Source organism: Hyperolius riggenbachi, chromosome 6, assembly GCF_040937935.1.
Source record: "Hyperolius riggenbachi isolate aHypRig1 chromosome 6, aHypRig1.pri, whole genome shotgun sequence".
NCBI lineage: Eukaryota > Metazoa > Chordata > Amphibia > Anura > Hyperoliidae > Hyperolius > Hyperolius riggenbachi.
The window spans coordinates 254,454,200-254,479,572 of NC_090651.1; positions in this window are offsets into that span (position 1 = coordinate 254,454,200).

The following is a 25,373-nucleotide window of genomic DNA, read 5'->3' on the forward strand; positions in this document are numbered from 1 at the left end:
AGGTATACAAAGTGTACCAATACCCAGGCAGGGGCATGGCGGAGGTGGATCAAGGGTGAAATATTCCGCAAAGATTAGGTATTTTACGCAGAGGTATTTTAAATACCAAAACCCTGTTTTTGTGACCTAAAATTTCAACGACCCCTAGTTTTATTGCATCTTGGGTACCTAGTGCCTCTGAAGAACATTAGAATTAGAAATAGCAGCCACAGTTACCTATCAAAACATTTCAAATGGCAGCCTCACTAGGTGACATCAGAAAAATTGAACAGCTACCTGCCTCCTAAACAATTGAAATATCAAGGTGAGGCCTGAAAAATTGAGCAGTTACCTGCCTAAACATTTAAAATAGCAGCCATACTAGGTTAGGCCAGAAAAATGGGCAATTACCTTCCCAAAAAATATTTAACTTTCATTCTCTGTATGCAGGGCTGTTTCTTGGGCAGTGCGAACAGGGCGACCGCCCTGGGCGCAGACCGGCAAGTAGAAGAAGGGGGAGCAGGCAGAAGGACATAACAGATAGGGAGCTGGTGACGCGTGGTGCAGACAAATGGAAGAAGAAGATTACCAGTGTGATCAACTTCCTCAACTCCTCCTGGGCTGCTTGTGTCTGATGTCAAGTCATCATCACGTCACCTCCGTGTGATGACACCTGATGTCCTCAAAGAGGTACTGCAGGCTGTCAGTGCATGGCGCCCGTGGAGGAGTCAGCTTTCCGGGCTCTCTTCGCCTGTGTGTTTTCATGGTCCCTGCTTCCTCCTGGATGAGCGGCTAGTCACTAGTAAGTAGGCAGATCTACCTGTGACCTGTGGCTGTGTGACTGTCCCTAAAGAGTAATGGTTCGCAAATCCACGGGGTTGCGGGGGGAAGGGGGCACAGTTTTTACACCCTTGCCCTGGGTGCAATTTAGCCTATAAACTGCCCTGTCTGTATGGGACTGAGGCCTTTAGTAACTGGCATGCACCACAGGGGCAAACCCAAGATTTTCAAGGGGGGGGGGGAATTCCTGAAAGGACTCCCTCAGCCATACACAATGTTGTATAATATTAATATGGTAGGACATCATGCTGGGTACACACAATGCAATTTACCGTCTGATTGACAGAATCTGACAAGTATTACCTAATGTCTGATCTGCTCCTGATCGACAACGGCGTAGATCAGGAGAAGTGTGGATGCAGATAATGAGGACAGACGACATTGTTAATGAAGGGGAAAGTGAAGCATTCACACAGCAGGGCACAGGGCTGTGTTCATACCTGACTCTGTTAAGTTCACTAGAGCTGCTCCATGCTTTGTACACACGCTGCTGCTACATCCAAAGTCAACTGTAGCAAGGAAAGAAAGGGGGCAGTGCTGTGAGCTGCAGGATTCCTGCAGATATTCTGGTGTCTCAGCTTTTGCTTGTCCCCAGACACTGTACAGGCCCTGGTCTGAGGGGGGATTCTGGGCAGCTGTAATCCCCCCCCTGCATTTGCCTTTGCACCATGGTAATAATAAAATATATTTCTTATGTTAGTAAAGCCAATTGAAGTGCGACCAAGCGCCATACTGGGTGGTGGTAGACGGAGCAAGAAAGTTGTGCCTGTGGCCAGGGCGGACATGAGGCCTGGAGGCATGCGCCAGGTTAATAATAAAAAATGTTGGGGGGCGACACCCCCAGCCTCCATGTTGCAGGCCACAGTCTCAATGATACCAAAAACTGAGCAGCCAATCCTGCAAGCCCACCAATTCCGCCCCATTTCACTTATCAACACAGACCTTAACATTCTAGGGAAAATTTTAGCACATAGACTAAATTCCTTTCTCTCCCAGGCCATACATAAAGACCAAGTTGGATTTGTTCCAGGTAGACAAGCTAGCGACAATACAAGGCGAGCAGCACATCTTATTCACTTCCTCCGTTCCCGCAAAATACCAAGTCTACTCCTATCACTAGACGTATATAAAGCCTTCAATACCCTCTCATGGGGCTACTTAGACTATGCCCTGACCAAGTGGGGCTTCGGCCCTCACTTCCTTAGTTAGATCAAAATGTTTTATTCCACACCTACTGCTAATATCAGATATATGGGCCATGCCTATAATCACTTCCAAATACAAAGGGGCACTAGGCAGGGGTGTCCTCTCTCGCCCCTGCTCTTCATTTTAGCCCTAGAACCGTTAGCCATAGCCATTAGGCAGCATGAAAATATCTCAGGCATAGAATATGCTGGAGTCAACCACAAAGCCCTGCTATTTGCAGATGATATGCTTATTGCTGTTACCCAACCTTTTACCTCTATCCCTAACCTGTTAGCCCTTCTGCAAGGCTTTTCTTTCATATCAGGTCTCACTATTAACACTTAGAAATCCTTGGCCATGAACATCACCCTAAACCCTGCCCTCAAATAAGAAGTCTCCTCAATTCTGGACTTTCAATGGGCCAACTCTATATCGTACCTAGGCATTATTCTAACACCCAAACCTGACTCACTGTTCGAATATAACTACCCCCCCCCCCCCCCCTACTTAAACAAGTCACCGCACTAATGACAAACTGGTCCCAATTACCATTGTCCCTGTTTGGCAGGATAAATACTATCAAAATGTCTATATTGCCAAAGATACTATACCTATTCCGGACGCTCCCCACCCGCGTTCCGCCCCTCTTTTTACGACTACTCCAGAATAAGATATTATCTTTTATCTGGGCCGATAAGTGATCCAGAATCAAAAAATCCACTCTGCTAGCCCACAGACTCGACGGTGGCCTGGGAGTCCCCGATCTCCTCTTATATTATAGAGCAGCTACAGCAGCTCGCTTGCTATCTCTCTACAAAGGGCAAAATGCCCCACTTTGGACCTTCCTAGATGTCCCTGACTGCCATCCCATTAAGCTACATACTCTTCTATGGATCCCAAAACAAGTTAGACCCAAACAACTAAGCCCCTTCCTCTCGTCAGACCTTGGCATCTGGGACACGTTCAGGTACTCAGGGGGTTTGCAATCTTCACATCTACCCTTATGCCCAATTTTGCACAACCCTCTTCTTCCGCCAGGGCATGATAACCCTGACTCCTTCAAATGGTGGGCAGACCATCAACTCCTCTTAGTTAAAACATTTTTGACTGGCAGAGGCCTCCTCTCCTGGGTGGACATCAAAGACAAATATGACCCTCCTCCACATGAACATTTTCGATTTTTACAGATCAGGCACTGTATTTCTACACTCACACGAGACAGAGAATTTCCCCTTCTGACCTCCTTCTTTGAGAACATGTGCCTTGGAAATCCATCTGGCCCCGGTTCAATCTCATTAATTTACTCTAGACTCTCCCGTCCAGAATCTGCCAGGCTACACTCCTACATCTCAGGTTGGGAAAAAGAGCTAGGTCACCATAGAGACAGTGAAGACTGGTCAGACTGCTGGTCTCGCATAGCTAGCTGCTCTACGAATGTATACGCTATAGAATCTGCATATAAAGTATTAACTAGGTGGTATCTAGTCCCATCAAGGCTACATAAACTCTCTTCAGATATTGACTCCACATGCTTCAGAGGCTGTGGAGGGGAGGGCACAATGTACCATACCTAGTGGCAATGTCCGCACCTAACCCGCTTTTGGAGCAGGGTTTTTGGCCTCTTACAATCCCTTTTCCACATTACCATACGAAAAGACCGGTGGATTGTCCTCTTCTACGGTAAAATCTCTGGCCTCACAACTAATCAAAATAAGCTTGCTTCCTTTCTCTTTTATTCGGCTAAAATGACAATAGCAAAGAACTGGAAGAAAACGCCCTAGAATTTCTCAGAGGTCAAAGCACGTATGTCAGAATTTATGGTCAATGAAAAACTAACAAGCTTCTTGCGCAACACCCATAACAAATTCCTTCAAATATGGAAACCCTGGATAGATCTTGAATACCCGGGCATGGACGCCGACCTATTTACAACATATTGACTTCCCCTGGACTCCTTCGGACTCTATTCTTTTCTCCTCCTTCTCTCTTCTCCCTCTCTTCCCTTTTCTTAGCCTCTTCTCTTTCTCCTCTCTTTGCCGTGTCCTTTGGTCAGGGGACATGGAATATGGAGGGTGAGCGGGTGTTTAGCCCTTCTCTCCCTCTTCTAGCCCTGCCCGCGAAAATTGGTCCCCAGTGCTGATTGCTGGGGAACCTCTCAGGACCGAGTTCTATGTTCTTGTTTATTGTTTAAGGTTAAAGTTGTACATGCCACACGCTCAGGTTTGTTCTTTCTGGTACATGTTGCCAGAGGCTGCCAGACTGTTTTCAAACCAAGTTTTGTTTTAACTGTATCGCCTGTGTGCAACTGTTCAACACTGTTCCTTTTTGTTGTACTATTACTATAAAATCAATAAAAAAAAATATTGATACCAAAAATGTTGGGGGAAGGGGGGGGGGGGGAATAAAGCCAATAGAAGTAGGACCAAGCAACACATTGGGTGATGGCAGAGGAGCAGGAAAGCTGCACTTGTGGCCTGGAGGCACATGAGGCCCGGAGTACTGGTATGTGCCAGGGTGGTAATGGGTAAAAGTCAGTGGTGTAGCAATAGGGGTTGCAGAGGTTCTGACCACACCAGGGCCCTTGGTCCAAAGGGGCCCTCCTTCAATGCAGTTTTAGCTCTTTATTGGTCCTGTTCTGGTAATAATCACTTCTATAGATGCTTTGAATAGTAGTAATCATTAACAAGCTGTTCCCCATCTCCTTCTTTCCCCTCTGACAATGTGGTTGTCCTTGGCAGGTTTTGGTTTGCCATATCAATTGTTATGTATAGTGTGCTGGGGAGGGGGTAGGCTAATGTAAAACTTTCACTGGGGCCTATAGCTCCTAAGCTACGCCACTGCTAAAAATCCAAATAAATCAGGACCAAAGTACACACCAGTGCTGTAACCTTGTGGTATCCACAACTCGTTCAGTTTTATAAATGTAAAATAAAAATTGACACTGCTGTGTGTTAGATGACTTCTCTTGTGTCTCACAATCCCTCCAGCTGCACTAAATGTCCTTTCTGACAAGACACTTGAGACAGAGCAAGCCAACAGCTCCATGGCAAATTCCGACATTTTTCGCCACAGGTCAACCCCACACACCCATAAGTCCAGAGGTTCCTCACTCCTCAAACTGTCCAAAGTGATTGTTAACCCAAGGTAGTTGATATCTATTGGTTGAGATGTTCCCTGAGTGTAGATCCAGAAGAACCCTGTTGAGGCTCTGTGCAGAAGAAGGACCTTATGTAGGACATGATCATCACTTCACCTTCAGCATAAAATCACTCTGATCTTGCAGGCGGGGGAGTGTTTCTGGCACCACTTTGGCTAGAAATGGTTCTTCCTGTTCTACTACCATTCTATAAAAAAGCAGAATACAGCATCTGTTTCAGCTTGGTGTGGAGGTGCTGCATTTTGGCCAACCTTTAAAGAGTCTGGTAGCATGTACGCTATTTTCTGCTTGTACCGAGGGTCTAATAAAGTTGCCACCCAGTACAGGTCTGTTTCCTTCATGGATTTGATAAGGAAGTCCTTGCTCAGACACAACAGCATGAACTGCCCCATTAAAATGAGCTTTGAGGCAGAGGAATGCAACTCCTGTTCCTCATCCAGGGCACCATTCTCTATCATGGTTTGTTCCCTCAGCCACAGACAAGATCATGGTCCCCCAAAAGGTGAGCAGCCTCCTAGGAAGCCTGCTCCTCTTGCACTGCCTCACCACCTTAGCCTTTATCCTCCACCTCAGACTCATCTTCAGACTTCTACCTCTGCCCATGTACAGCTGATGAGATTGGTACCTCTTCAAGTGACAATAGCGTAAACTCATCGTCCGCTTCTTCACGCTTCAGAAAAAAAGATGTAAGGAATTATGTCACTGATGCTGCCTTTGCTGCGACTGACCAGATTAGTGGTCTCATCAAAAGGGTGAAGCAGTCTGCAAACGTTGCAGATAAGCACCAATTGCCTTGGGTAAAATACCCCATCTCCCCGGAGACTGTCCTACTAGTCAGTGCACATAGATACTCATTAACAGCACATTGCTGCTGGAGCAGCTGATCCAACATGAGCAACGTGGAATTGCATTTGGTGGGGCTGTCGCAAAAAAGTTGTGTTTCACAGGCATTTGTTACTGCCGCTGAATCTCAGCAGGGTGAGCCATGGCCGTGTAGGATCATCGGAAATGTCCAACCAATTCCCTGGCCACTCATTGGCCTGTGTATGCAGCACGGACACTTGCTTTTTGCTTCCAGGCACAACATCTGCAATACTGCATAAGACCGTCGTGCCTGATTGGTGGACCAGACTCTGGGGAGCATAGGGGCCACAATGGAAGAGGAGGGCACAGTGGAAGAGGAGGACTCTGCCAAGGAAGGATGAAAGGAGTGGCTGGCCTGCATGCAAGATGTGGTGGTGGCACAGACTCCACTCAACAGCCACGCAGTCTTTCTTTCCCCCACCGTCACCACTAGGTTTGCCCAGTGGGCAGTGAAGATTATGTACCTTTCCTGCCTGTGTTTTGAAGACCAGTTGTCTGTGGTTAGATGGACCTTTGCCCTATATGTGTGCTGGACAGAGGGAAGAGCCTTGTTGAGCTGGTCTAGAACCGAGTGCGTTGTCTATCCGACCCCAGTTGAGGTCACACCCTGCTGTTTGTCTCTTGTCCCCTGTGACCTCTCCCTGCTTCCTACCCTTTCCCTCCCTCTTCGAGGTTTTGTCTCTCCCTCTGAAATCTCCTCCTCCTATTCCTCTCTTGTGGGCATCCACAAGACATCCATCATGATCACCCCCATCATCGCTTACAGCTTGAAGCTCACAGAAGGCCGCAGCAGCAGTCACATTTCACCTTGTGGTGCATTCAGTCTGAGTGTCTGCCTTGCTCCTCCTCTCCCTCATCCGATGGCAAGAACACTTGTGCATCATTCTAGCCAATCAATGCCTGGGAAAATAGCTCCTCCTCTGAGTAATCCAATTCAGTTGGAGAAGTTTTGGTGGTGGAGGTGGTGTTGCGGTTGACCACAGCAGAGTAGGTTGAGGAGGATGCAGGAACAGTGCAGCAGAGGTCCAAGAGGTGGAATGCTGAATGATCCAGTCAATCACCTCTTCTGCATCCTGGGAAGTAATGGCTTTCTTCTGCAGAAGATCACATATGCCATGGCCACGGGATGACGAGGCCACCGTGCCCCCTGGAACCTTTTGAGTTTTGGCCTGCCTCTTCCTGTCATGTTGTTTGAGTGAGTGACCAGGCAAGGAGTATTGTTAGAAATGTCCCTGACACTTCACTGACTGCTGTCTGATATAACTGAAAGTAACGCCTAGTTAGGTGACACAGGTGATGCTGTTTGGGGGTCAGTGACAATCAATCAATCAATCAATCAATTATGCACAGTGATAGTGGGCTAGAACAGTGACGCAGTCAGCTGCACACTACATTGTATAACTGTGTACAGGTGTTGTGTTGCTATACAGACTTCACACCACAATGCAATAACAAAATATCAGCACAGCACACAGCAGGGTCAATGACTTCTGTGGTCAGGAAGAGTGCTCAAAAGGACTATTGGGGTCCCTAGCTGGTGAGCTATGAGTAGCAGAGCACCTAGGAAGCAGCTAAACAGCACAATATAACAATGCAGCCTATCCAATGGCCCTGCCACACCGGGGAGAGCATTTTGCGGTTCATTTTCGTTTTTAAAAAGATGCTTCCATTGACTTACATTAAAATTGTGTTAAAATCAGGGCAAAATTGCAGTGATCACATTTTTTGTAAAAAGTGATCGCGGCTATTTTGCCAAGATTTTACGGTGATTTTAATGTACAGTGCTGCCCATCATTATTCATACCCCTGGCAAATTTTGACTTAAAGTTACTTTTATTCAACCAGCAAGTATTTTTTCGACGGGAAATTACATAGGTGTCTCCAAAAAGATAATAAGACGGTTTGTGCAGATGGTTTGTGGACAGTCATAGCTAAGACAAAGGAGCTCAGTGAGGACCTGCGGCTGCACATTGTGGCTGCTCACAAGTCAGGAAAGGGCTACAAGGCCATTTCTAAAAGGCCATTTCTACAGTGCAAAGTATTACTAAAAAATACAAGATGTTCCGCACTGTGGAAAATCTCAGAGGACGTGGTCGGAAGCCAAAAGTGACACCTGTGCTGGCCAGGAGGATCGTGAGAGAGGTGAAGAAGAATGCAAGGATCACCACCAAGGCCATCCTGGTGAATCTGGGCACTGCTGGTGGCAATGTCTCAAGGCAGACAATCCAACTGAAACTGCACACTGCTGGGTTCCACGGATGCAGACCAAGGAGGACACAACTTCTCCAGATAAGGCACACAAAAGCTCGCTTGGCATTTGCAAATGCTCATCTGGACAAAGAAGAAGACTTCTGGTCTTCTGTGTTATGGTCAGATGAAACAAAAATTTAATTGTTAGGTCACAATGATGTTTCCTTCATTTGGCATAAAAAAGGAGAAGCCTTCAACCCAAAGAACATCATCCCCACTTTCAAACAATTGAACCTAATGCTTTGGGGGTGTTTTTCAGCCAATGGACCAGGGAACCTAATCACAGTAAACGACACCATAAAAAAAAAAGAGCAATACATGAGGATTCTCAACGACAACATCAGGCAGTCTGCAGAGAAACTTGGTCTTGGGCACCAGTGGACATTTTAGCATGACAATGACCCAAAACACACAGCAAAAGTGGTGAAGAAATGGTTAGCAGACAACAACGTTAACGTTCTGACTTCAATCCAATTTGGAATCTGTGGAGAGAGGTAAAGGTCAGGGTGATTGCAAGAAGACCCTCTAACCTGAAAGATTTGGAGCTCATTGCTAAAGATGAATGGGCAAAAATACCTGTGGAGGCATGCAAAAAGCTGGTCTGCAGAGGAAGCGTTAGATTGCTGTAATAGCCAATGAAGGCTTTTCTACTGTATTGATCATTGAGAAGGGTATGAGTAATTTTGGACTGGACACGTTTTGCTCAAATGTAAATAAAAGCTAAGAAATGTTCTTTTTCCACAATAATGCCTCTTGTACACTGTCTTATTATCTTTTGGGAGACACCTATGTCATTTCCCGTCAAAAAATGTACTTGCTGATTGAATAAAAGTAACTAAGTCAAAATTTGCCAGGAGTATGAATAATTATGGGCAGCACTGTATGTTAATAGGAGCATTTAAAAAAAACAAAAACGAAATTGACCCACAAAACACTCTCTGGTGTGTCAGGACCCTCACACTGTCCCTGTATCTGCAGCAACGGCTCCTCTCCCTACACAGACTACAGACATAGTGAAAATGGCTACCAGGATCGTCCCTTTTATAGGGGGTTGAGTGGCCCAGGTACTGATCAGGTTGGATTGGCCATCCTGTCCCACCTGACTTCAGGGGGAAGGTTCTAACAAGAGCCCTATAGGAAAGTATAGGATGGGCACAAACGGCCCGTACTGTTCGCCACTAATACAAGCTGGTGGACAATGACTGTTCGCCAGGAACCTATACACCTGGGGAATGGTTCTGCCACCACTAGAAATGAGCAATGACCTCACTTCTGCATCTGAAGTGTACTCTGTGGTCACTGCATCAATCACCCCTCTGTTCATGTTGCCACTGACCTGAGTTCTGTGCGTGAGTGATGAGGAGGCAGCGGTGGCCAAACATGTCACGGGCAGGGCGCTCTGGTAGCATGGGAGGCCCCTGCTCTGGGTGAGGCCCCAAGCTGCCGCTTGGTTTGCCTGGGCCTAGCTGCATCCCTGGTTATCACTTTCTGTGCCCCCACAGGAGAGATTTCCACTAATTTGCTCATGGGCTTAAGGTTAAGATCATCCCAAGCATTTGTTCAGGAGATTAGTATAAAGCTCTCTAGCAAAACACCAAGAAACACTGTATACGCAGTCTAATAATTACAATGCAAATTTTGGACACAGCTTTAGTTTATATCTAGTCATTGGCTGAAAAAAAGACATCCATCCATCAAGATCAATCAGGAAAAAACAAATTGGTACATCACTTTCCTGGACCCACACATATCCTAGCTGATCCAGAGGAAGGCAGAAAACCCTTACACGGCTTGGTCCAATTAGCCTCAAAGAGAAATAAATCCTTCCCAACTCCAGATGCCAGTCAGATAAAATCCCTGTATCAACACCTCTGGGAATGGCCTAGTAACATAGTCACGGATATAATTCAATGCAAGGATAGCATACAAGCCCCTTTTAAATGCAGATAGAGAATTTGCCATAACTACTTCCTGTGGTAAGACATTCCCCATTCTAACCACCTTTTCTCTAAAGAACCTTTTTCAAAATAGATGGCAAAAACATTTTTCTTCCATACAAAGATCATATCCCCTTACCCTTTGTACAAACCTAGGGACAAAAAGCTCATCTGCCAAGATTTTGTATTGCTCTCTGATGTACTGTATTTATACATGTTAGTCAAGTCACCACTCAATCACCTTTTTCCAAGCTAAATAAGCCCAGTTTGTCCAACCTTTTCTGGTAAGAGAGTCCTTCCATCCCTCTGATGAACCCAGTTGCCCATGTTTGTACCTGTTCTAGAACATCAGTCTTCTTCCTATAGTGTGGTGGCAACATTGTATCCCATTCTCCAGATGTGGTCTCACAAGTGATTTATACAGTAGAGTAGTATACTATCACCTTGTGATTTTATTTACTGTTTTGTGCATCGCAGAATTGTATTTGCTTTAACTGCTGCTGCTTGGCATTGTATACGGTTGCTCAATTTGTTATCAACTAGTATTCCCTAGTTCTACTCTAAGCCTGATGTTCTCAGCTTTATGCCATTTATTTTATACTAGCTGGTTGCCTGGCGTTGCCCATGTATGTATTTGGCTAGTGTTGGCTCTGCCCACTTTTTCTAATCCTAACACACAATTACACAACTACTCAATGCCTAGTTTGTGAGCTTTGTGGTCTTTGGCATCAATGATTTGCATTGCAATTACATAAATCTAATTGGCTGTGGCTCCACCCCTTTTTCTAGATTTGAATCCCAGTCACCCAATGACCAACTGTACCAGATCTGAGGCTTGTGCCATTAACAGTGCAAGAATGGCAGCAATTAAATATTCCCCTTGAAAATCAATAGGTGAATTTAATTGGCTTTTGTAGGCTCAACCCACTTTTCTGAATATTAATCCCAGTCACCCAGTGACCAACTGTGCAATACTTGAGAACCCTACCATTAAAAGTGTAAGAATGGCTTCAGTTTACATTTTCCCAGTGAAATTTGTATTTGTCTTCGCCCACTGATAGCCTGGCATTTCCTGGGAATGTACTTGGCTGGTGGTGGCTGTGCCCACTTTTTCTAACTCTAACACACAATTAGTCAATGACCAAGTTTGTGAGATTTGTGGTCTTTGGCATGAATAATTTGCATTAAAATGAAACAAATCTGATTGGCTGTTTGTGGCTCCACCCCTTTTCTGAATTTTTACTCCCAGTCACCCAATGACCAACTGTACCAGGTCTGAGGCTTGTGCCATTAACAGTGCAAGAATGGCAGCAATGAGATATTTCCCTTGAAAATCAATAGGTGAATTTTGATTGTTTTGTGTAGGCTCCACTCACTTTTCTGAATAATAATCCCTGTCTCCCAGTGACCAACTGTGCAAAGTATGAGAACCCTACCATTAATAGTGTAAGAATGGCTGATGTTTACATTTCCCAGTGAAATTTGTATTTGTCTCCGCCCACTTTTTGGTTTTGGGAATAAAAAGTTTCCTATATGTTATTCCAGGTAATGTACTTTGTGTGTGCCAAATTTCATTCAAATCTGTTCAGCCATTTTTGCATGATCGAGTAACAAACATCCAAACATCCGAACTTTCCCATTTATAATATTAGTAGGATGATGTTCTACCACAGGCATGTCTAAGGTGCCTGACTTTACATTTATCAACATTAAATGTAATCTGCCATATGGCTGCCCATATGGCCATATTGTCAAGATATTGTTGTAATATGTCACTGTATTCTGCTTACTGTTAATAAAGCTGCTTTATTTTGTATCAACTGTGAACATAGCAAAATTACTCTACTGTATTCCATCCCCTAGGTCATTTAAGAATACCTTGAAAATGATTGGACCCAGTACTGATTCTTGTGGGACTCCACTGCTAACAGTTTCCCATTTTGAGTATAACCCATTTGCCACCACTCTTTGACAAGACAAGACAAGACAAATAACATTTATATTGCGCTTTTCTCCTGGCGGACTCAAAGCGCCAGAGCTGCAGCCACTAGGACGCGCTCTATAGGCAGTAGCAGTGTTAGGGAGACTTGCCTAAGGTCTCCTACTGAATAGGTGCTAGCTTATTGAACAGGCAGAGCCAAGATTCGAACCCTGGTCTCCTGCGTCAGTGGCAGAGCCCTTAACCATTACACCTTCCAGCCACTCTGCATTCCATCCCTTAACTAGCACTCCATCCACATACACACATTTTCTCCAAGTCCCTGTATTCTGTAGCTTCTGCATCAGACTATTATGCAGAATAATGTCAAATACCTTTGCATAGTACAAATATACTATATCTATTGCTTTCCCAAGATCTATACTTGCATTCACCACTTAATCAAGGTGGCTGGATAGTGTACTGGTTAAGGGCTTTGCCTTTGACATGGGAGACCATGGTATGTATGAATCATGGCTGGGGTCAGTACGCATTCAGTAAGAAGTCCTTGGGCAAGACTTCCTTACGATGCAGGGTGGCCCCTTGATCACATCCTCAGCGCTCTCTTGAGCGCTTTGAGTCCAACAGAAGAAAACAACACAATAACAAATGTTAGGATTATTATTATTATTATTAATAATAATAAAGATAGCATGCTGTTGAAACAGGACGTCTTTATTTAGCCCATGCTGCTGAACTGAAGGAAGATTATTCAGTGCTATATAATTTTGTATAGCATGCCTTCCGATGCCTCCAAACAATTTACACACAGCTGATGTTAAGCTTACAGGCCTATAGTTTCCTGGTTCCAATAGTTTTCTTTTCTCTAATAAGTGGAAATAGCTGTATGCCCCAGTTATATAACTGACCCACTTGAATCACGGAGCATAAGATAAAGTGGCTTATCGATAACCAAACTCAACTTCTTTAAAGCGGACCTGAATTCAGGGCATCCTCTCTGCTCTAAAAGATACGCAACAGCATATTAACCTTTAAACAAAAAAAAAACATTTCTTTCTTACAGCTGATACAAATCCTGCTCTAAATCTTCAGTTTGTCTGCTTCTTGCTTTCATGGAAGCAGATATATTGTTAACATCCTGTGTTTACAGATGAGCTCTCTGCCATGGCAATCAGCTGACACAGCTGAGGGATCAAATTACAATGTGTGTTTAGTCACAGATAAGGGGGGATTAGACAGGCTAAACTCTCTAAATACATACAGGGTGCATTTCTCTATGCTTTCCTTCTGTCCTGTGCAAGAGTTCAGGTCCACTTTAAAACTTTAAATGCGGAATGAACTAGAAAAAGTTTTTTTTGAGGAGGGGCCCTTGGAATATAGTAAGATATATGTATATATATATATATATATATATATATATATATATATATATATATATATATATATATATATATATATATATATATATATATAAAACAAAATGAGGTGGCTTACCTCTATTCTAGACTCAAAAGAGGTTCTTTATTAAAAAATAGGTAGGTATACGTGTAGACAACGTGTTTCACGGGTCTCTGCCCGCTTCCTCAGGTCAATAACACAACTTTTTGATAGCAGTGGTCTGCGTGGGCGCCTGTAGCCAAGTTCATGTTGAATGAGGACGACTGGGAACAACCCAGAGCTGTATGAGACAAGGTCATCACCTTGAGCGTTGTTTATTAGAGAACGAAGATGGCAGCCTCCTTTAAATACCAGGAATCACTTGAAGTTTGAACTAGCCTTTTAGATGATTAATTTATCACATGGTGACATTTTTACTGCTGGCAAGTGATGTAGCTGCTGCTTGCTGTTTTGGCAGTTGGAAACAGCTGTAAACAGCTATTTCCCACAATGCAACAGGGTTCACAGACAGGAAACTGCCAAGAGTACGTACTCAGAATTTTTTTGTTGGAGGGGTTTCACCACAATATCAGCCATACAGCGCCCCCTGATGGTCTGTTTGTGAAAAGGAATAGATTTCTCATGTAAAAGGGGGTATCAGCTACTGATTGGGATAAAGTTCAGTTCTTGGTCGGAGTTTCTCTTTAAGCAAACTGGATTTATTTAACTTGGAAAAGAGACCAGTTCGATGTAACCTACCATAATGAATATATTTAAATACATCCAAGGACAATAATAAAAGCTTGCGAAATAAGCCATTTATCCCTAGATATGTACAAAGGACAAGAGGACATGAACTATGCATGGAGGAAAGCAAATTCTGCAACCTATTCAGAAAGGGGTTCTTCACAGTAAGAGTAGTTAAAGCGTACCCGACGCAGAATCCCCGCAATGATTTGAACACAGAGGCAAGTTCGTGAGATCATCACATGCCTCTGTGTCCTTTCCTTCCCTTTGCTAGGTCCCCCTGGCCGCCGCATCCCCCCCCCCCCCCCCCCCCCAATTGCAGAGATGAAGAATGTAGACATTTTACCGCAGAACGGACATCCAGTCCCTGAGAGCGACTCCTGCGGGCGTCAGGAATTCCCCTTTACCGCCTCTTCCCGCCCTCCATTCTGCATTGCAAAAACAAAACAAAAAAAGTGCACAAGAAAGGCTACTGAGCATGCCCAAAGCTCAGGCCCTCTTGTGTACTGTGGTCGGGCACGAGCTGTGACTGGGGTTGTGGCCATCTTGGATTTTTTATTTTCCTTCTTCATCCGGCAGATGAACAGAGCGGCAGGGAAGAGTGTGAAGTTTTTTTCATTTTTACAACACCACCTCAGGTTCTCTTTTAGATGTGGAATATCCTGCCACAGAAAGTACTAGTTATGGTAAAATATATTATTCCAAAAGAGAAAGAGGCCTTGCACATTCCCATATAAAACTTCCAGGTTTATTGAAAAATATTTAAAAAGGCATACATTACTGTTCCAGATCAGTTGAGAGAGGTATAGGCAGGTGGGGAGGTCGACAGCCGTTTCGCGCCGTTATGTACAGTGGGGCCACTGTACATAACGGCGCGAAACGGCTGTCGACCTCCCCACCTGCCTATACCTCTCTCAACTGATCTGGAACAGTAATGTATGCCTTTTTAAATATTTTTCAATAAACCTGGAAGTTTTATATGGGAATGTGCAAGGCCTCTTTCTCTTTTGGAATATTGAACTTTGTTTGCCTGGCCAATTGCACTTCCTCAGTGTGTTCAGCTTCCTGTGCATGGTCCATTTCTCTATTGATATTAGTTATGGTAAAATATATACTTGCATTAAAAAGAGGCTTGGATGCTGTCATTACCTCAAAGGGAACCCATACCTATGATGGCTAGGTGTGAGAAAGTGATACCTTGATCCTGTCAGGGAGATCGTTTCTGCTCCTGGGCCTCTTCTTTCCTCTGGATGGAGGTGAAATGAGCCTAAAGAGGTTGAACTTGAAAATGGCATGCTGACATAATATTTATGGCTGATAGTATGAGGAGCTAGTCTCAGGGGAAATGGCGAGAGATTACTGTGAACTGCATTATAAGCAGGTCAGGGGACAGAGTATACAGTGTTAGCAATGCCACCATTACAAGTGTGTTGTGCCTGGACAGCAGATATGTTATAAGGAGTGATAATGTGAAAAGCAAAGTGCTCATCAATGACAAGGAGCACCTATAAAACTGTCAAGTATAAAAACTGTCCCAGGGGCCATGACTTAAAGAGGAACTCCAGTGAAAATAATGTAGTAAAAAAAAGTGCTTCATTTTTTACCATAATTATGTATAAATGATTTAGTCAGTGTTTGCTCATTGTAAAATCTTTCCTCTCCCCGATTTACATTCTGACATTTATTACATGGTGACATTTTTACTGTGGGCAGGTTATGTAGCTGCTCCTAGCTGTTTTGGCTGTTAGAGACAGCTGTAAACAGCTAATTCCTGTCTGTGAACCTTGTTACATTGTAACAAACTGCCAAAAGTACCGCGGTACTCAGAGCTTCTTGTGGGAGGGGTTGCAGCACAAAATCAGTCATACAGCGCCCCCCTGATGGTCTGTTTGTGAAAAGCATTATATTTCTCGTGTAAAAGGGGGTATCAGCTACTGATTGGGATAAAGTTCAATTCTAGGTTGGAGTTTCTCTTTAAGCTTTAGAATGCAAGGGAGCAGGAAGCGTAAGCTTGGCAATTAGCAGCCTTTCCTTTCACACCCGTACGGCAACCCCCAAAAGCCCTCAGACTATACACATCTAGGAGAGGGAAGTCTGTTAGGACATTAAAGCACCCTTCAGCTAACTTGCTCTATCAGGTTTTCTCTGCTTGAACTACAAAAGACAACTCTGCTGGTAAATCCAAGAAGGCAGTGGCTGGGCCTAAGACAAAATGACTGAACCAGCAGCCAGAAAACCCGTCAGTCATACAACTTCAGCAGCAGGACGTGGTAAGAGCCAGAGGGCCAAATTAGCAGTAATAGAATGAAGGCAACCCAACATACCAGCGGATCCTTCCACAACTCCCACCTTGCGCAAAGTCTTCCTGTGTGTTTGACTTGTGTGCACCCTGCCCTAGTTTAGTCTGCACAGCTCCCCAGGTTCCTCTCCTAAATGGCTTCTGTGGCTTCCTACTGATTTTTCCTATCATCACTGAGATTTTGTAGTTTGGTCATCTCATCTTCACATGAGCTGTCTGCACTGGCCACAAACTACACAGCAAGTCGCTAGGTACTGATGAAGCAGTTGTCAGTTGGGTGGCTGTAAAAGTGCATACAGCTCTTAATTTACTTAAAATCCATGTGTAAATACATTTTCACACAATTGAAATAAATTCCCATTAAGAACAATAGAAGCTGACATAATAGCAGGTCAAATGCTTAAGTTTGATCCAGCCTACACCTAGAAGTGATTGATGGAACCCGCTTACAATAATTCAGGTGTACTTGCCAACAGAAGTAAATTTCCAGTCAGTTTGTTGTAAAAAGACCCATAATTTGCTTCCAGTGCAACTCTGAGTGGTTGTTCATGTTTGGAAGGTACAGTATCATCCCACAGTGATTCTGTCAGGAGTATGGTAATTACCTCCGCAGCAGGGATCGGTGAGGCCGCCGCTTCCGCATCTGAAGCGACCGCGGATCCCGCCGCGTCTTCTCGGTCATTTCCGTCAGGCAGGACAGGTCTTTTCAGGGTACAGGACAGGACGGCGCGGGAGACGGGACCTTTATGCTTTGAGGAGACGGGTCAGCTGACCTGCCGGTCAGCTGACAGTGCAGGACCGATCACCGCTTCTGATTGGTTGTTGTGTGCTGGGCGAAACTGCGGGGTTACCTGTCTGTATTTAAAGCGGACCCAAACCAAATATTTTTTTAATTAAAAATATTTAGTTGCACCACTCTGACACATACAAAGATAAATAAACACTCCTTCAAACCTATGATCATTTCAGTGCATGCTTTTCACCCTTCTCTTTGCATAACTTGGGTTGTACTGGGGGCAGCCATTAGCAATTCCTCCATTGCCAGACCCCATCTACTCCACCAGTTTGCCAGAAAAATCCCGGCAATTTGAAAAGAAGGGAGGGGTTCCTCCAATAAATGTAAAATATTTTATATTTGTCATCATGCAGCTGAAAAAAGGCTGCTATTTATTATTATAATTTAGAAAATAGATTTTATTTCTGAAATCTTGTATTTTTAATTTTGGTCCACTTTAAGACCTGAGCTGTCAGTAGCTCATTGTCTGCTGTTGCTGATACTTTGCGGTTAAGCTCTCAGACCTTAGTCAGTTCCCAGTGTGTTTGATCCGGCAGGACCCCGGGGATTCACACATAGCTAGGACTATTATTATACTCGTAATAGTAATTATCATTGTATATTGATTATTTGTGTATGACTCTTTGCCTGTACCTTTGACTCCGCTCTCTGCTTCTCGACTCTGTACTCTGCCTTACCGATTGTTGCCGACCTCGGCCCGACCCCGACTCTGATATTGCCTCCTGATTCTGTACCTTCGCTCATCTGATCTGTTACCTACTCCGACCTGTTTTCTCACTCCGCTTTTGCCTGACGATTTTGTACTGCTTCCTGACCGATCTGTTACCGATATTGCCTGTACAACCACTCTACTAAATGATAGTCCCTACAGCCAAGGGCTATCACATAGGAGTACTCCTGTGTTACTGTGCACAAAAACACGTGTGATCACACTCTAAATAAAGTACGGACTATTGTGCTGTTAGAGCTGTTACTGATCATTACAGATTCTTTGTAGAAGAATACCAGACCTCAGGGAACCAGACCTCAGTACCAGATCTCACTGAAACTTTCTAAGCTACCAAATCTAAGTGATTCTTTTTAGAGTGCCAAACGTTGGGTCACCTTTCTATAGTACAAACCTCACACTGAAGCTCTTCAGTGAATCTTGTTGGAATATCCAGTTCCAATATATTTTGTAGGGTACCAGACATTAGAGCACTTTTTTGCACAGTAGCCATTAAAGTGAACCAATCACCATTTCTAGCACCCAGGGAATTTCAATAGCAGATTTAATATGAATGCCTACAATGTGGCTCATTAATAAAAACTTACAGTAAGATTTAAAAGTTTGGGTAACCTTGTTTAATCGTCATGATTTTCCTGTAAAAATCATTGGTTATTACGATAAAAAATGTCAGTTAAATATATCATATAGGACAGTGTTTCTCAACATGTTATTGATATGTACCCCTTTTAAAACCCTGTACTCATCAAGTACCCCCTGGCATAGTAAACATTATCACAAGTACCCCTTGACAAATATATATTTAATCGTAGTACATTATAATTGGTTCTAAACAATTTCCAAGCATTTAGTATTGCTTTTAATTAGCTAAAATACTGATTTGGTGTTGTTTAAATAAGATTTATCATTTTCATCATAAAAACTCTAAATGTGTTATTCTTGGTTAAGTATATCAAGCCCGAGTACCCCCTGGAACCATCAGAAGTACCCCCTGGGGTACGCGTACCACACGTTGAGAACCTAGGATATAGGAGACACACACAGTGATATTTGAGAAGTGAAATGATGTTTATTGGATTTACAGAAAGTGTGCAATAACTGTTTAAACAAAATTAGGCAGGTGCATAAATGTGGGCACTGTTGTCATTTTATTGATTCCAAAACCTTTAGAACTGATTATTGGAACTCAAATTCGCTTGGTAAGCTCAGTGACCGCTGACCTACATACACAGGTGAATCCAATTATGAGAAAGAGTATTGAAGGGGGTCAATTGTAATTTCCCCTCCTCTTTTAATTTTCTCTGAAGAGTAGCAACATGGGGGTCTCAAAACAACTCTCAAATGACCTAAAGACAAAGATTGTTCACCATTATGGTTTAGGGGAAGGATACAGAAAGTTGTCTCAGAGATTTCCGCTGTCTGTTTCCACAGTTAGGAACATATTGAGGAAATGGAAGATCACAGGCTCAGTTCAAGTTAAGGTTCGAAGTGGCAGACCAAGAAAAATCTCGGATAGACAGAAGCGACAAATGGTGAGAACAGTCAAAGTCAACCCACAGACCAGCACCAAAGACCTACAACATCATCTTGTTGCAGCTGGAGTCACTGTGCATCGTTCAACCATTCGGCGCACTTTACATAAGGAGATGCTGTATGCGAGAGTGATGCAGAGGCAGGGCCGGATTTGTACTTCTTACCGCCCAAGGCCGACTATTACCAGCCGCCCCAACCGAAACCGTATCCTACCACCTCTCTCCACACACACACACCCAAACATTTTTGGGCCGCTGGTGTCATCTATTGCGGCTAGTGCCGAGGTCTCCATGGCAATATGAAGTGAATCAATCACGTCACACGGGGAACTGGTCAATCAAGCGATCTACAGGTTATGGGCGTGGTGGGAGCCATCCACCACACACACATTGTCAAAAGTGGCTCACAATTGGACATTGGGTGGGGTCAGCAACACGTAAAAGTGAGTCCTGTACCCACTGCTGTTTTCAGGGTAACAGCGCTGGCCAATCAATAATTAAGAAATGGGTACTGTGAGAGGCTGCTTTCTGTATTCTGTACTATTTGCTGGTGCTGCCCCTGGTCCTTTCATCCCCCACGCCAAGTGCGTGAGACCCGGCCTTCTGTAACTGCCTGCAGCTGCTGCTATGTCATTGGACAAGGCCTGGCTTTTTGCTAGTCACACACTGTTCACAAACGTTTGGTTAACGGACTGCAGATGCCTGTAGCACAGCACAGGTAGATGTCAGCTGGTACTAATAGTGCAGTTATCCTGACCCCTTTCATTTGTTTGGACACTTGCAAATAATGCCCTGCAAATAATGCCCACTGTCTGCAGGCCGCCCCTTGTTTATCTGGTGCCCTAGGCCATGGCCTATGTGGCCTTGCCAGAAATCCGGCCATGTGCAGAGGAAGCCTTTTCTCCGCTCACAGTACAAACAGAGCCGCTTCAGGTATGCTAAACCACATTTGAACAAGCCAGCTTCATTTTGGAATAATGTGCTGTGGACTGATGAATCTAAAATTAAGTTATTTGGGCATAATAAGGGGTGTTATGCATGGAGGAAATAGAACACATCATTCCAAGAAAAACACCTGCAACCTACAGTAAAATATGGTGGTGGTTCCATCATGATATGGGGCTGTGTGGCCAGTACAGTGACTGGGAATCTTGTCATAGTTGAGGGACGCATGGATTCCAGTCAGTATCAGCAGATTCTGGAGACCAATGTCCAGTATTCAGTGACAAAGCTGAAGCTGTGCCGGGGCTTGATCTTTCAACAAGACAACGACCCTAAACACTGCTCAAAATCCACTAAGGCATTCATGCAGAGGAACAAGTACAACGTTCTGGAATGGCCATCTCAGTCCCCAGACCAGAATATAATTGAAAATCTGTGGTGTGAGTTAACCACTTAAGGACTGGGGCTATTCTGTGTGATCTGCGTTGCGTGGGCTCTCCAGCCCGCAGCGCAGATCGTGTGCAAAGCAGGGTGATCAGACTTCCCCCCCCCCCTTTTTTTTCCCCACTAGGGGGATGACCTGCTGGGGGGGTCTGATCGCCGCCGCTCCGTGTGGCCAAACGGAGGGGGGGGCTCTTCAAAGCCCCCCTCCGCAGCAGTTTCCGCCCTCCCTTCCTCTCCCTCTGATGTGCGCAGGACGGATATCCGTCCTGCGTCGGATAGGATAGGCTTCAGCCTATCAAATGACGGCGATCCCCAGCCAATCAGAGGCCGGGGATCGCCGATCTCCGTCACGGCGCTGCTGAGCAGCAGCGCCGTATTGATGTAAACAGCAGGGAATTTCTTCCCCGCGCGTTTACATTATGCGTGCGAGCTGCGATCGGCAGCTCGCACACTGTTCACGGAGACACCCTCCGTGAACTGGCATGGAAATCCATGCAAAACCACAAACGACCAGGCACCGCCTATCGACGTTAGCTGGTCGTTAAGTGGTTAAAGAGAACTGTCCATGCTCGGAAGCCATCAAACCTCAATGAACTAGAGATGTTTTGTAAATAGGACTGGTCCAAAATACCTTCATCCAGTATCCAGACTCTCATTGGAACCTACAGGAAGCGTTTAGATGCTGTGATTTCTGAACAAGGAGGATCTACTAAATATTGATTTCATTTATTTTTTGTGGTGCCCAAATGTATGAACCTGCCTAATTTTGTTTAAACAAATTTTGCACACTTTCTGTAAATCCAATAAACGTAATTTCACTTCATAAATATCACTGTGTGTGTCTCCTATATAATATATTTAACTGACATTTTTTATCCCAGGGGCATTGGTAGGATGCGTAATATGTTGGCGCTTTATAAATACAATAAATAATAATAATAATAATAGGATACTAAGAGATCCGGGGCACTTTTGGGCACTCCAGCCAGAAAGTGGGTGTGGCCATGCAACGTAATGTGGGTGTGGTCATGAGTGGAGCAAGTTTACATGAACTTAACAGTGGTCTAAGTAGGCCTGCCCAGCAAAATGTTGGATGAAGCCCCCTCTCCATTCATGCAAAAAAAAAAAAAAGCCACCAGAAAACAAAAATGCAGCATGTCACATAACTAGGCAGAGTTACCTGGCTTCTGTGCTGGTTGGTCTGGCTTTCTGCTGGGTGGGCTGGCCTGCTGCCACGTTATCTGGCAGTTCCCCCATAGTATTCCCAGACACCCCCCCCCCCCCCATGGGCCTCCCATTGAGATACCACAACTCCCAGAATATCCCCCATAGAAGAACCACAGCTCCCTGCATGCCCTCATAAAGTCATCACAGCAGCCAGCATGCTATCACAGCACCCAGTATGCCCATATAGAGGCACCTCAGCACCCAGCATACCCCGATTAATGCACCACAGCTCCCAGCATGCCTGCCATTGAGACACCACAGCTGACTCTGCCTGGGGGACATCCAGGGCACCCCAAAATAGATCCGGGGCATGTGCCACTGATCTTTGGGGCTAGCAATGCCCCTGTTTTATCGTAACAACTAACGATTTATACAGGAAAATCATGACAATTAACAAGGTTGCCCAAACTTTCACATCCCACTATAAAGGTACCTCCTTTTACATTTAAAAGGAGGCCTTTATTATCCTATTTCCTCCAACTTCCGTGGCCTGCCCGATTGCAGAAGGTTCAGGCAGATAAGAACTGATGTAATTATTTTATTGCACACATTAGCAAGAGCAAACTAAAAGCTTTCATCAGCAGGGGGGCGTTTAGATTGTACACTGTGCTTCAAAGAGTTTACAGAAGTCACAGATGCTATCTTCACATCTTCGGGATAAATAATGGGCAGTTAGAAGGGGAGGGGGAACATGGCAGCTCCTATAGCTTTTAGAAACCAGGAAAAAAGTGGTACTTGGTTCCCTTTAACATTGAAGCTCTGATGCATTCTACTGCCCTTATTCAATTCACTTTTTGTCCTATATTTTCCTCATGGAGACAATTTTTCATCTTCTGTTTTAATAAACTCTTCTACACTCTGCAATTAAAAACGTACCAAAACGTAGGTGAAAAAGTACTATTGAAAGTATTTTCTTGCTTACAGGTGTCTTAAAAGGCATCATATTGATAAGTTGTGAAAATATCACCTAGGAGAAAACCTAGGAGAAAAGAGATTTGAATAGGGGCCTATATCTATATCCTTTAAAAACAGTACAGTTTAGTACATGCACAAATGATCTCTTAGTGTTAAAGCGGGATTGTCACCATAAAAATCTAATTTCAACAACACCTTTTCTGCTGTTAAGATTTGGAGTTATCACATACTTAAGGAGCACTGGCCCTTTAATAGTCAGTGCCAAACAGTTGCATGCTGGGGGTTCTTTTTATCTACAATATATTCCTCCTCTTCCATCTATTTCCCTGCCTAGCTGCCTATCTGAAACACGATTCCCTGCTCACTTGTGTTTACAAGCAAGGCTGAGGTGACTCAGCGATTGGAGGAGAAAAGAAAAAAAAGTAAAGGGCAGAAATGACATCAGGATTTAGTCACAAACTGTGGGCAAAAGACATGGTTCCCACCAGGAACAGAATTCTCTTCATTTACTATATAACATTCACTGAAATCAAAACGTGGACAGTACAATACATGTGTTATGTAAGTAGATCAAGTATTTATCTACTTATATATGTGTTGTTTTTTTCCCTGGCATAGTATGGCTAATCCTACTGCTTTAATACATTTGCCTAACTATTCGAAAAGTCTAAAATAATTGAAATAACGAGAATTGGGCATAGTTTATAATTTGCCAAATTGTGTAATTCAGACACGTGTAAAATAAGAACAGTCTGCCTAAAATCCCATCAGAGATCCTGCAGAGTTTAGATACACATAGATTTCCACCCATGGAATGGTTTCATCTGTTCATTCATGGTATTACTCTCCGGAGAGACGCTGAAGAATTTCACCATTTAATCTATTAGCTATGATTTATTACACCACAATAAAAGGATAGATTCTTTGAATGTCTGTGTTGGATTTAGTGAGATTTATTCACAAAATCTACATATTAAATAGGCTGCCAAATCACCCTTAATGCGCTAGATGTAATCTATTTAAATATATCGGAATGCATTTAAATTACCACATAATGAGTAAATTAGAGGTTCAGAGGCTGTTTACTATTTATGTAGGTGTAATGGGTTATTATTAAACATGGGAAAAATCAAGAGTAACAAAATAACAAGTGTAGCCGATTAACATTTTCCAATAAAATGTCGTGTAGTATTTTCGGATAATCTAACAATGGAACCATACGTTTTAACTAATTGCTTATAACGAAAATGATTATCTCAGTGGAACATTTTAGCAGTCGGTGTTCAGCTGTTATGTGGACTTTACGAGGAAACTTTGAACCATGAGAGTCACCTCAGGAGTATTTTCTGCATACATTTATTGCAGTGTGCTTGATTCAAAAAGTCGTTTTTATGTGATATTGTATGACACACTGGGCTCGATTCACAAAGCGGTGATAACCCAGTTAGAGACTTTAGGCATGATAACCATTGCACCACTCTGGTGAAAAGCCAGTTTAGGTGTGATAAGTTTAGGCATGATAAGTTTAGGTGTGATAAGTTTAGGCATGCTAAGTTTAGATAAGTTTAGATCGCTTGCAAAGTCCCGCACGCAAAGCAGCGCCATTAAACTTTATACGAAGTACACCAGACTTTGCTAGCGTAAAACTTTTGATCAGCTGTGCACTGCGGTGCTAACGCAGTTGGCGCTCAAACTTATCATGCCTAAACTTATCACACCTAAACTTATCATGCCTAAACTTATCACACCTAAACTTATCACACCTAAACTTATCATGCCTAAACTGAGTTTAGGCATGATAAAGGGCTTTTCACCAGGGTGCTAACTGTTAGCACCGCTTTGTGAATCAGGCCCACTGTGTTTCTCAGAACAGTAGCTCAGTAAAGTGCTAGTAGCTAGGAGTTGAAGTGCTGGTGACTTATAAGTGTATTTAAAATAACATTTTCTTTGCTCTGCCTCTGAGATTGCCTTTCCTTATGTGCATTCAGTTAAAGCAAATCCGAGATGAAAAACGAACTATAACAAGTAACCTGTCTATATATCTTATCTAAAGTTTAGATAGTTTACACAGCAAATCTAGCTGCAAAGAGATTTAATAGAAAATGATTATTTCTTCCTGTGATACAATGACAGCAGCCATGTTGTTTGTAAACATTACACAGAGGCAGGCTTATCTGCACCATCAGCACTCAGACTGTGAAAAAAACCTAATCCCC